Genomic DNA, 14,630 nt, shown 5'->3' with positions numbered 1-14,630 from the left:
CCCAACAGTGGCATCATGAGCTAGGTTCATGCGTAGATGTTATCTCAAGTAGAACACAAAGGATTTTGTGGACGGTGATGTTTGATTTGCTGCCCTCCTTACTCTTTTCTCGATTCGGCGGTATTGTTGGATTGAAGCGGCCCGGACCGACATTATCCGTTCGCTTATGAAAGACTGGTTTCATCGCTTGACATGCAACCTCGTTGCATAAAGATGACTGGCGGGTGTCGGTTTCTTCAACTTTAGTTGAATTCATTTTGACCGAGGCGGTCCTTGGAGAGGTTAAATAGCAATTTGCACATCTCCATTGTGGTTTTTGCGTAAGTAAGATGCGATCTACTAGATACCCATAGCAGCCACGTAAAACATGCAACAACAAATTAGAGGACGTCTAACTTGTTTTTGCAGGGTATGCTTGTGATATGATATGGCCAATGATGTGATGTGATATATTGGATGTATGAGATGATCATGTTGTACTAGTTAATGTCGACTTGCACACCGATGGTACGGCAACCGGCAGGAGCCATAGGGTTGTCTTTAAACTAACGTTTTGTGTTTGTAGATGTGTTTACTATATTGCTAGGAAGTAGTTTTAGTAGTAATAGCATAACTAGCACAACAACCCCTATGGTGACACGTTGATGGAGATAATGGTGTGGCACCGGTGACAAGAAGATCGTGCCGGTGCTTTGGTGATGGAGATCAAGAAGCACATGATGATGGCCATATCATGTCACTTATGAATTGCATGTGATGTTAATCCTTTTATGCACCTTATTTTGCTTAGAACGACGGTAGCATTATGAGGTGATCTCTCACTAAAATTTCAAGACAAAATTGTGTTATCCCCGACTCTGCACCGTTGCTACAGTTCATCGTTTCGAGACACCACGTGATGATCGGGTGTGATAGACTCAACGTTCACATAAAACGGGTGCAAAACACTTGCACACGCGGAACACTCAGGTTAAGCTGACAAGCCTAGCATGTGCAGACATGGCCTCGGAACACATGAGACCGAAAGGTCGAGCATGAATTGTATAGTTGATATGATTAGCATAGAGATGCTTACTGCTATCCCACAGACAACAGCGCCAGAAATTGACACGTTGACAGAGGCTGGGCTTGCGTTGGTTCTTCCCTTGAAGAGGAAAGGGTGATGCAGCACAGGAGCAGTAAGTATTTCCCTCAGTTTGAGAACCAAGGTATCGATCCAGAAAGAGGGTCTCGTCAAGTCCAGAGTACGTGCACAAACACAAACAAGCTTGCACCGAACGCTTCAAAGGGGTTGTCAATCCCTTCAAGATTGTTTGCAAAGTGAGATCCGAAGGCGGAAAGTGCAACGAAGTAAAAAGTGTAAGGCTGAAAATACGGTGTGGAGTAGACCCTGGGGGTCGTAGTGTTCACTAGAGGCTTCTATCAAAATAGCAAGTGTTACGGTGGGTGAACAAATTACTGTCGAGCAATTGATAGAACCGCGCAAAGTCATGACGATATCTAAGGCAATGATCATACATATAGGCATCACGTACGATACAAGCAGACCAATACTTTTTGCATATACTACTATTACTCCACACATCGACCGCTATCCAACATGCATCTAGTGTATTGAGTTCATGACAAACAGAGTAACGCTTTAAGCAAGATGACATGATGTAGAGGGATAATCTCAAACCAATGATGAAAACCCCATCTTTTACCCTTGATGGCAACAACACGATGCGTGCCTCCCTACCCCTTCTGTCACTGGGTGAGGTCACCACATGGTATGAACCCAAAACCAAGCACTTCTCCCATTGCAAGAATCATAGATCTAGTTGGCCAAATAAAAACCACAACTCGAAGAGAATTACAAGGATATGCAATCATGCATAAGAGAGATCAGAAGAAACTCAAATAAGATTCATAGATAATCTGATCATAAATCCACAATTCATCGGATATCGACAAAGACACCGCAAAAGAAGATTTCATCGGATAGATCTCCATGAAGATCATGGAGAACTTTGTATTGAAGATCCAAGAGAGAGAAGAAGCCATCTAGTTACAAGCTATGGACCTGTAGGTCTATGGTGAACTACTCACGCATCATCGGAGAGGTCATGGTGTTGATGGAGAAGCCCTCCGTGTCCGAATCCCCCCTCCGGCAGGGCACCAAAACGTGCCCGAGATGGGATCTTGCGGAGACAGAAGCTTGCGGCGGCGGAAAAGTACTTTCGATGATCTCCTGATTTTTTGTGATTTTTAGGGAGTATATAGGCGCAACCCCTAGGTCAGGGGACGCTTAGGGGTGGGGGCTTGTGGGGCCCCTGGGGCTCCCCTGCCATGGCTCCCTGATCTTCTTCCATTCTAGAAAAAAAATCTTTTCGGGGATTTTCTTCCGTTTGGACTCCGTTTCAAAATCTCCTCTGAAAGGGGTCAAAAACATGGAAAAAATAGGAACTAGCACTTGGCACTGAGTTAATAAGTTAGTCCCAAAAAATATATAAAAGGCATACAAAACATCCAAAGTTTGACAAGATAATAGCATGAAACCATCAAAAATTATAGATACGTTGGAGACGTATCAAGCATCCCCAAGCTTAACTCCTGCTCGTCCTCGAGTAGGGAAGTGATAAAGAATGAATTTTTGATGTGAATGCTACCTAGCATAGTTGTCCTTTACAACTTCTTTCACGTGACATGAATGTTCAGATCCGTAAGATTCAAAACAATAGTTTGCTATTGACATGAAAACAGTAATACTTCAAGCAAACTAGCAAAGTAATCATGAACTTTCAAAATAACAAGGCCAAAGAAAGTTATCCCTACAAAATCATATAGTCTGGCTATGCTCCATCATCCTCACACAACTAATGTAAATCATGCACAACACCAGAATTGGCCAAGTAATTGTTTTCACACTCTTACTTTCTCAAACTTTTTATAACTATCACACAATACATGAGCGCGAGCCATGGATATAGAACCATAGGTGGAATAGAGTGTGGTGGTGGTTGTGAGACAAAAAGGAGGAGATGGTCACACTGATTCGGCATATCAATAGGCTATGGAGATGCCCATTAATAGATATCAACGTCAATGAGTAGGGATTGCCATACAAAGGATGCACTAGAGCTATAAGTATGTGAAAGCTCAAAAGGAAAACTAGTGGGTGTACATCCAACTTGCTTGCTCACGAAGACCTAGGGCAATTTTGAGGAAGCCCATCATTGGAATATACAAGCCAAGTTATAAAATGAAGATTCCCACTAGCATATGGTAGTGACAAAGCAAGAAGCTCTCAATCATGAAGAACATGGTGCTAACATGAAGCACAAGTGTGGAAAAAGATAGTAGCATTGTCCCTTCTCTCTTTTTCTCTCTTTTCTTTTTTTCATTTGGGCTCTTAGGCCTCTTTTTTTCCTTTTTTTGTTTTTTGTTTTTGGGCTCTTTGGCCTCTTTTTTTTTATTTCCTCACATGGGACAATGCTCTAATAATGATGATCATCACACTTTTATTTACTCACAGGTTCACAGCTCAAAGATCACAATGATGATGACTCCATAGGAAATGCCTCCGGCAGTGTATCGGGATGTGAAACGATCTAGCATGGCGTATGACGTTGAAACAGCTCGCTAGCTATCTTACGATCATGCAATGGCAATATGACAGTGACGGCACAAGTCATGAGACGGAACGGTGGGAGTTGCATGGCAATATATCTCGGAATGGCTATGAAAATGCCACAGTAGGTAGGTATGGTGGCTGTTTTGAGGAAGGAATTTGGTGGGTTTGTGCACCGGCGAGAATTGCACGGCACTAGAGAGGCTAGCAATGGTGGAAGGTGAAAGTGCATCTATACCATGGGCTCACATTAGTCATGAAGAACTCACATACTTATTGCGAAAGTTTTTATTAGTAATCAAAGCAAAGTGCTAAACGCATACTCCGAGGGGAAGGGTTGGTAGGTGTAAACCATGGCGCGATCCTGACCTCAACACAAAGGATGACAATCAATACATCAATTATGCTCCGACTTCCTAACATAGAGGTTCACCATACGTGCATGCTACGGGAATCACTAACTCTAACACAAGTATCCCTAGATTCACAATACCCTACTAACATAACTCTTAATATTAACGAATCCACGTCTCAAAACTAATTGAGAGGAATCGAAACTTCTCTTTCTACTCAATGCACATGAAGATGGAGTTTTTTTTGCATCCTCTTTGGGTACCTAGCACATTTGGGACTACTTTCATAGCATAAGCCAACTACCAAATCACGCACCGTTGTGCTCTAAAGATATAAGTGAAGCACAAGAGCAAAAGTGTCTAGCTCAAAAGATATAAGTGAAGCATAAGAGCAAAAGTATCTAGCTCAATAGATATAAGTGAAGCACTATGAGCATTCTAGCAAAATCACGATGAGTGCATGTCTCTCTCTCTCTCAAAAAGGTGTGCAGCAAGGATGATTGTGACACAACAAAAAGAAAAGACTCCTAAGATACAAGACACTCCAAGAAAAATACATATCATGTGGTGAATAAAAATATAGCTCCAAGTAATGTTACCGATGGATTGAAGACGAAAGAGGGGATGCCTTCCCGGGGCATCCCCAAGCTTAGGATTTTTGGTGTCCTTGAATTTGGCTTGGGATGCCTTGGGCATCCCCAAGCTTGAGCTCTTTCTACTCCTTATCTCTTTGTCCATGAGAACATCATCCAAAACTTGAAAACTTCACAACACAAAACATAAACAGAAACTTGTGATAACATTAGTACAAGAAAACAAACTACCACTTCTTTTGGTACTGTAGCAAACTTGAATTCCATGTATATTCATGATGGGCTACTATATTCTAACTTTTCCATGGATAGTACCCCCCCCCCTCCCCCGATACTAACCATAGTTTCATCAAAACAAGCAACCAACTCAACAAAAACAGAATCTGTCAAAAACAGACCAGTCTGTAGCAATCTGTATACTTCGTATACTTCTGGTACCTCAAAAAATGTGAAAACTTATGACGGCCTGGGAAAAAGCATATCAATCAGAAGAAAAAAGAATCAACTCAAAATATCTTTCTGAATAAAAACGAAAAATCATCTAGTGAGAGAAAATTTTCTGTCTTTTTCCAACAGGATCAAACAACCATTACCAAGACTAGTCATAAAGGTTTTGCTTGGCTCAAACACAAAAAGAAACACAAAAAACACAATCACAACAGAATTATGAAAGTGTGGACGCAACAAAACATAAAGAAAAATATAAATTCATTGGGTTGCCTCCCAACAAGCACTATTGTTTAACGCCCTTAGCTAGGCATAGAAGCGATAGAATCACGTATCGTCGTCTTTGGTGCTCAAACCATAAGTGGCCCTCATCATGGATTCATAAGGCAATCTTATTTTCTTTCTAGGAAAGTGTTCCTTGCCCTTCCTTAAAGGAAACTGAAATCTAATATTCCCTTCCTTCATATCGATGATAGCACCGATAGTCCTTAGGAAAGGTCTACCAAGAATAATGGGGCATGTAGGATCGCAAGCAATGTCAAGCACAATGAAATCCACGGGTACATAGTTCCTATTTGCAATAATAAGAACATCATTGATCCTTCCCATGGGTTTCTTGACAGTAGAATCAGCAAGATGCAAATTAAGAGAACACTCTTCAATCTCATTAAAACCCAGAACATCACATAAAGACTTTGGAATCGCAGAAACACTAGCACCCAAATCACACAAAGCATCGCACTCATAGTTTTTGATTTTGATTTTGATGGTAGGTTCCCACTCATCATGAAGCTTTCTAGGAATAGAGACTTCCAATTCAAGTTTCTCTTCAAGAGATTTTATCATAGCTTGGACGATATGATCGGTAAAATCTTTGTTTTGGCTATAAGCGTGTGGAGAGTTCAACATGGATTGCATCAAAGAAATGCACTCAATCAAGGAGAAACTATCATAATTAAATTCCTTGAAATCCATGGTAGTAATTTCGTTACTACTCAAAGTTTTAACGTCTTCTACTCCACTTTTAATGCTTTTAACATCAAGATAGATGGACTCCGAATCATTGGGGCACTTTTCAACCAAAGTGGATTCATATCCAGACCCATAATCATTAAGTTTGACACAAGAAAACAAAGATTCAATGGGAGTCACACCAAGCACTTTAAGATCTTCGTGATTCTCATCATGAGAACAGCCTTTTTAAGCCATTCATGTCTAGCACGAATTTGGGTGGTTCTTTCTTGGCTCTCAATCATGGAAACACGCATAGATTTCAAAGTTTCATCCATGTTGATTTTGGTAGGAGCACATCTAACTTTCACAGCATCAACATCACAAGAAATTCTATCCACGCTCTTAGCCAAATCGTCAATTTTGAGTAGTTTTTCCTCTATGGACGCATTGAAAATCTTTTGATGAACTCTTTGATATTACTCTCTAAATCAGAGGGTAATCTATTGTAATTTCCATGAGTATTGTTGTAGGAGTTGCCAAAGTTATTAGAGGAGTTACTAGGGAAAGGCCTACGAACATAGTTTCCTCTAAAGGCATTGTTGTTGCCAAAGTTATTCCTACCAACAAAATTAACGTCCAAGCTAGCGTTGCTACTCTCAATCAAAGAAGACAAAGGCATATCATTAGGATCCAAAGGAGCACTTCTACTAGCAACCAAATTCATTAACTCATCCATCTTAGCACTCAACGAGTTAATTTCTTCTATAGCGTGTACCTTCTTACTAGTAGGTGACCTTTCAGTGTGCCATTGAGGGTAGTTTGACATGATGTTGTCTAAGAGCTTTGTGGCTTCCCCTAACGTGATTTCCATGAACGTTCCACCTGAGGCGGAGTCCAATATATTTCTAGAAGCAAAATTCAAGCTAGCGTAAAAGATTTGAATAATCATCCAAAGGCTCAAGCCATGAGCGGGACAATTTCTAATCATTAATTTCATTCTCTCCCAAGCTTGTGCAACATGTTCATGGTCAAGTTGCTTGAAATTCATGATATCATTACGGAGAGATATGATCTTAGCCGGCGAAAAATACTTGGATATATAAGCATCTTTGCACTTATCCCAAGAATCGATACTATTTTTAGGCAAAGAAGAAAACCAAGTTTTTGCGCGATCTCGCAACGAGAAAGGAAAAAAGCTTCAATTTAATCACGTCATTATCCACATCTTTTTTATTTTGCATATCGCAAAGCTCAATGAAGGTATTGAGATGGGATGCGGCATCTTCACTAGGAAGGCCACAGAATTGCTCTTTCATAACAAGATTCACCAAAGCGGCATTGATTTCTTATGACTCCGCACTAGTGGCGGGAGCAATGGAGTACTAATAAAATCATTATTATTAGTATTCGAGAAGTCATAAAGTTTGGTGTTTTCGTTCATGGTGACTTCAGCAAGCAAGCAAGCACACAAGCAAACAATGAGCAGGCGAGAAAAAAGGGCGAACGAAAAGGCGAACGAAAAAGGCAAATTGGTGAAGTGGGGGAGAGGAAAACGAGAGGCAACTGGCAAACAAAGTAAATGCAAGAGATGAGTTTGCAACACCTACTTGGATGAGTTCTTGACTTGATCTTCCTCCCCGACAACGGCGCCAAAATTCTTCTGCTATCCCACAAACAACAGCGCCAGAAATTGACACATTGACAGAGGCTGGGCTTGCGTTGGTTCTTCCCTTGAAGAGGAAAGGGTGATGCAGCACAGGAGCAGTAAGTATTTCCCTCAGTTTGAGAACCAAGGTATCGATCCAGAAGGAGGGTCTCGTCAAGTCCAGAGTACCTGCGGAAACACAAACAAGCTTGCACCGAATGCTTCAAAGGGGTTGTCAATCCCTTCAAGATTGTTTGCAAAATGAGATCTGAAGGCGGAAAGTGCAACAAAGTAAAAGGTGTAAGCCTGAAAATATGGTGTGGAGTAGACCCTGGGGCCATAGTGTTCACTAGAGGCTTCTCTCAAAATAGCAAGTGTTACGGTGGGTGAACAAATTACTGTTGAGCAATTGATAGAACCGCGCAAAGTCATGGCGATATCTAAGGCAATGATCATACATATAGGCATCACGTCCGAGACAAGTAGACCGATACTTTCTGCATGGACACACATCGACCGCTATCCAGCATGCATCTAGTGTATTGAGTTCATGACGAACAGAGTAACGCTTTAAGCAAGATGACATGATGTAGAGGGATAATCTCAAACCAATGATGAAAACCCCATCTTTTTACCCTTGATGGCAACAACATGATGCGTGCCTCGCTACCCCTTCTGTCACTGGGTGAGGTCACCGCACGGTATGAACCCAAAACCAAGCACTTCTCCCATTGCAAGAATCATAGATCTAGTTGGCCAAACAAAACCCACAACTCGAAGAGAATTACAAGGATATGAAATCATGCATAAGAGAGATCAGAAGAAACTCAAATAAGATTCATAGATAATGTGATCATAAATCCACAATTCATCGGATCTCGACAAACACACCGCAAAAGAATATTACATCGGATAGATCTCCATGAAGATCATGGAGAACTTTGTATTGAAGATCCAAGAGAGAGAAGAAGCCATCTAGTTACTAGCTATGGACCCGTAGGTCTATGGTGAACTACTCACGCATCATCGGAGAGGTCATGGTGTTGATGGAGAAGCCCTCCGTGTCCGAATCCCCCCACCGGCAGGGCACCAGAACGTGCCCCAGATGGGATCTTGCGGAGACAGAAGCTTGCGACGGCGGAAAAGTACTTTCGATGATCTCCTGATTTTTTTGGGATTTTTAGGGAATATATAGGCGCAACCCCTAGGTCAGGGGACGCTTAGGGGGCCCACAAGTCTGGATGGCACGGCCTCCCCCCTGGCCGCGGGGTGGGGGCCCCTGGGGCTCCCCTTCCTTGGCTCCCAAGCTCCCCGATCTTCTCCGTTCCAGAAAAAATCTTTTCGGGGATTTCCTTCCGTTTGGACTCCGTTTCAAAATCTCCTCTAAAAGGGGTCAAAAACATGGAAAAACAGGAACTGGCACTTGGCACTGAGTTAATAAGTTAGTCCCAAAAATATATAAAAGGCATACAAAACATCCAAAGTTCGACAAGATAATAGCATGAAACCATCAAAAATTATAGATACGTTGGAAACGTATCACTTACCACTAAAACTACTCTCAACTCACGTGATGATCGGACTTGAGTTAGTGAATTTGGATCATGTACCACTCAAATGACTAGAGAGATGTACTTTTTGAGTGGGAGTTTAGCAAGTAATGTGATTAGTTAAACTCTAATTATCTTGAACATAGTCTAAGTCCACTTTGAAAATATTTGTGTTGTAGATCAATGGCTCACGCGACAGTCACCCTGAATTTTAATACGTTCCTAGAGAAAGCTAAGTTGAAAGATGATGGAAGCAACTTTGTAGACTGGGCTCGTAATCTTAAGTTGCTCCTGCAAGCTGGGAAGAAGGATTATGTCCTTAATGTTGCGCTAGGAGATGAACCACCCGCTACGGCTGACCAAGATGTTAAGAACGCTTGGTTAACCCGTAAGGAGGACTGCTCAGTAGTTCAATGTGCAGTCTTATATGGCTTAGAGACGGGACTTCAACGTTGCTTTGAGAGTCATGGAGCATTTGAGATGTTCCAGGAGTTGAAGTTTATCTTTCAGAACAACGCCCGAATTGAGAGGTATGAGACCTCCAATAAATTCTATGCTTGCAAGATGGATGAGAATTCGTCTATCAACGAACATGTGCTCAAAATGTCTGGGTACTCAAACCGTCTAGCTGAGCTGGTGATTGAACTCCCGCAAGAGGCTATCACTGTCAGAATTCTTCAATCACTGCCACCAAGCTACAAGAACTTTGTGTTGAACTATAACATGCAAGGTATGAACAAGTCACCCGGCGAGTTATTCGTGATGCTGAAAGTCGAGAGTCAGAACTCCGTAAAGAGCATCAAGTGTTGATGGTGAATAAGATCACTAGTTTCAAGAGAAACGGCAAAGGAAAGAAGGGTAATTCCAAGAAGAGCGGCAAGCCTGTTGCCAATCCAACGAAGAAACCCAAAGCTGGACCTAAGCCTGAAACGGAGTGTTATTATTGCAAGGGTATGGGTCACTGGAAGCGCAACTGCCCCAAGTATCTAGCTGATAAGAAGGCGGCCAAGGAAAAATCAGGTATATTCGATATACATGTTATTGATGTGTACTTAACCAGTTCTCGTAGTAGTGCCTGGGTATTCGATACTGGTTATGTTGCTCATATTTGCAACTCAAAACAGGAACTGCGGAATAAGCGAAGGCTGGCGAAAGATGAAGTGACGATGCGCGTGGGAAATGGTTCCAAGGTTGATGCAATCGCCGTCGGCACAGTTTCACTTCAGTTACCATCAGGATTAGTTATGAACTTGAATAATTGTTATTTAGTGCCTGCGTTAAGCATGAACATTATATCTGGGTCTTGTTTATTGCGAGACGGTTACTTGTTTAAGTCAGAGAATAATGGTTGTTCTATTTCTATGAGTACTATCTTTTATGGTCATGCACCAAATGTGAGAGGATTGTTCATATTGAATCTTGATAGCGATGATACACATATACATAACATTGAGACCAAAAGAGTTAGAGTTAACAATGATAGCGCCATGTTTTTATGGCATTGCCGCTTAGGTCATATTGGTGTAAGGCACATGAAGAAACTCCATACCGATGGACTTTTGGAGTCACTTGACTTTGATTCACTTGACACGTGCGAACCATGCCTCATGGGAAAGATGACTAAGACTCCGTTCTCCGGAACAATGGAGCGTGCAAGTGACTTGTTGGAAATCATACATACCAATGTGTGCGGTCCGATGAGTGTGGAGGCGCGCGGCGGATATCGTTATTTTCTCATCTTCACTAACGATTTGAGTAGATATGGCTATGTCTACTTGATGAAGCACAAGTCTGAAAAGTTTGAAAAATTCAAGCAATTTCACAGTGAAGTTGAAAATCATCGTAACAAGAAGATCAAGTTCCTACAGTCTGATTGTGGGGGTGAATATCTCAGTTTCGAGTTTGGTGCTCACTTAAGACAATGTGGAATTGTTTCACAGTTGACACCGCCTGGAACACCACAGCGTAATGGTGTGTCCGAACGTCGTAATCATACTTTATTAGAAATGGTGTGATCTATGATGTCTCTTACCAATTTGTCGTTATCGTTTTGGGGTTATGCATTAGAGACAGATGCATTCACTTTAAATAGGGCACCATCAAAATCCGTTGAGACGACACCATACAAACTGTGGTATGGCAAAAGACCAAAGTTGTCGTTTCTTAAAGTTTGGTGATGTGATGCTTATGTCAAAAAGCTTCAGCCTGAAAAGCTGGAACCCAAAGCGGAAAAGTGCGTCTTCATAGGTTACCCAAAAGAGACAGTTGGGTATACCTTCTATCTCAAATCCGAGGGCGAAGTGTTTGTTGCTAAAAATGAAGCTTTTCTTGAGAAGGAGTTTCTCTCGAAAGAATTGAGTGGGAGGAAGATAGAACTTGATGAGGTTGTTAAACCTCTAATTCCTCTAGATGGTGGCGCAGAGCAAGGGGAAACCCATGTTGTTGCAGCGCCGGTTGAGGAGCAAGTTGATGATGATGACCATGAAACTTAGGATCAAGTTGCTAGCGGACCTCGCAGGTCGACAAGATCACGTACTGCTCCTGAGTGGTACGGTAATCATGTCTTAACGATTATGTTGTTGGACAACAATGAACCTGCGAATTACGAAAAAGCAATGGTGGGCCTGGATTCCAACAAATGGCTGGAGGCCATGAAGTCCGAGATAGGATCCATGTACGAGAACAAAGTGTGGACTTTGGAAGTACTACCTGAAGGCGGCAAGGCTATTTAGAACAAATGGATCTATAAGAAGAAGATGGACGCACACGGTAATGTGACCGTTTATAAAGCTCGACTTGTGGCAAAGGGTTTTTCACAAGTTCAAGGAGTTGACTACGATCAGACTTTCTCACCGGTAGTGATGCTTAAGTCCGTCTGAATCATGTTAGCAATAGCTGCCTTTTACGATTACGAAATCTGGCAGATGGATGTCAAAACGGCGTTCCTTAATGGTTTTCTTAAGGAAGAGTTGTATATGATGCAACCCGAAGGTTTTGTCGATCCAAAGAATGCTAACAAAGTATGCAAGCTCCAACGATCCATTTATGGACTGGTGCAAGCATCTCGGAGTTGGAATAAGCCCTTTGATGAGGTGATCAAAGCATTTGGGTTTATACAAGTGGTTGGAGAATCTTGTATTTACAAGAAAGTGGGTGGGAGCTCTGTGGTGTTTATAATATTATATGTGGATGACATATTGCTGATTGGAAACAATGTGGAGCTTTTGGAGAGCATAAAGGATTACTTGAATAAAAGTTTCTGTATGAAGGACCTAGGAGAAGCTGCTTACACTCTAGGCATTAAGATCTATAGGGATAGATCGAGATGCCTGATAGGACTTTCACAAAGCACATACCTTGATAAAGTTTTGAAGAAGTTCAAAATGGATCAGTCCAAGAAAGGGTTCTTGCCAATATTACAAGGTATAAAATTGAGTAAGACTCAAGGCCCAGCAACTGCGGAAGATAGAGAACAAATGAGTTCCGTCCCCTATGCTTCAGCTGTAGGTTCTATCATGTATGCAATGTTGTGCACTTGACCAGATGTCAGCTTGGCCATAAGTATGGCAGGCGGGGTTTCAGAATAATCCAGGAGTGGATCACTCGACGGCGGTCAAGAATATTCTAAAGTACCTGAAAGGGACTAAGGAAATGTTTCTCGTTTATGGAGGTGACAAAGAGCTTGTCGTAAAAGGTTATGTCGATGCAAGTTTTGACACCAATCTGGATGACTCTAAGTCTCAAACCGGATACGTATATATTCTTAATGGGGGTGCAGTAAGCTGGTGCAGTTCCAAGCAGAGCGTCGTAGCAGATTCTACATGTGAAGCGAAGTACATGGCTGCCTCGGAGGCAGCAAAGGAGGGTGTCTGGATGAAGCAGTTCATGACAGATCTTGGAGTTGTGTCGAGCGCACTAGATCCATTAACTCTGTTATGTGACAACACTGGTGCCATTGCCTTAGCAAAGGAACCAAGGTTTCAAAAGAAGACCAGACACATCAAACGATGCTTCAACCTCATCCGCGACTACGTCGAAGGGGAGGACGTGAATATTTGCAAAGTGCACACGGATCTGAATGTAGCAGACCCGCTAACTAAACCTCTTCCACGGGCAAAACATGATCAACACCAGAACTGTATGGGTGTTCGATTTATTACAATGTAAATCGCATGGAGATGTGAGGAGTAGATTATTGACTCTAGTGCAAGTGGGAGACTGTTGGAAATATGCCCTAGAGGCAATGATAAATAGTTATTATTATATTTCCTGTTTAAAGATAATCTTTTATTATCCATGCTATAATTGTATTGAATGAAAACATAGATACATGTGTGGATACATAGACAAAACAATGTCCCTAGCAAGCCTCCAGTTGGCTAGCCAGTTGATCAAGGTTAGTCAAGGTTTTCTGACTATGTGCAAAGTGTTGTTGCTTGATAACTGGATCACATCATTAGGAGAATCATGTGATGGACTAGACCCAAACTATGAATGTAGCATATTGATCATGTCGTTTTATTGCTATAGTTTTCTGCGTGTCAAGTATTTGTTCCTATGACCATGAGATCATATAACTCACTGGCACCGGAGGAATACCTTGTGTGCATCAAACGTCACAACGTAACTGGGTGACTATAAAGGTGCTCTACAGGTATCTCCGAAGGTGTCCGTTGAGTTAGTATGGATCAAGACTGGGATTTGTCACTCCGTGTGACGGAGAGGTATCTCGGGGCCCACGCGGTAATACAACATCACACACAAGCCTTGCAAGCAATGTGACTAAGTGTAAGTCACGGGATCTTGTATTACACAACGAGTAAAGAGACTTGCTGGTAACGATATTGAAATAGGTATGCGGATACCGACGATCGAATCTCGGGCAAGTAACATACCGAAGGATAAAGGGAATGACATACGGCATTATATGAATCCTTGACACTGAGGTTCAACCCATAAGATCTTCGGAGAATATGTAGGATCCAATATGGGCATCCAGGTCCCGCTATTGGATATTGACCGAGGAGTACCTCGGGGCATGTCTACATAGTTCTCGAACCCGCAGGGTCTGCACACTTAAGGTTCGGCAATGTTTTAGTATAGTTGAGTTATATGTGTGGTTATCGAATGTTGTTCGGAGTCCCGGATGAGATCACAGACATCACGAGTGTTTCCGGAATGGTCCAGAGATGAAGATTGATATATAGGATGACTTCATTTGGTTACCGAAAGGTTTTCGGGCATTACCGGGATTGTACCGGGAGTGACGAATGGGTTCCGGATGTTCACCGGGAGGGGGCAACCCACCCGGGGGAAGCCCAAAGGCCTTACGGCTGGCGCACCAGCTCTTAGAGGGCTGGTGGGACAGCCCAAAGGGACCTATGCGCCAAGAATGAAAAATCAAAGAAAAGAAAAAAAAAAGGAAAGGTGGGAAGGAAGAGAAGGACTCCACTTTCCAATCCTAGTTGGAATAGG

Source organism: Hordeum vulgare, chromosome 4H, assembly GCF_904849725.1.
Source record: "Hordeum vulgare subsp. vulgare chromosome 4H, MorexV3_pseudomolecules_assembly, whole genome shotgun sequence".
NCBI lineage: Eukaryota > Viridiplantae > Streptophyta > Magnoliopsida > Poales > Poaceae > Hordeum > Hordeum vulgare.
This window is presented reverse-complemented; position numbering follows the sequence as displayed.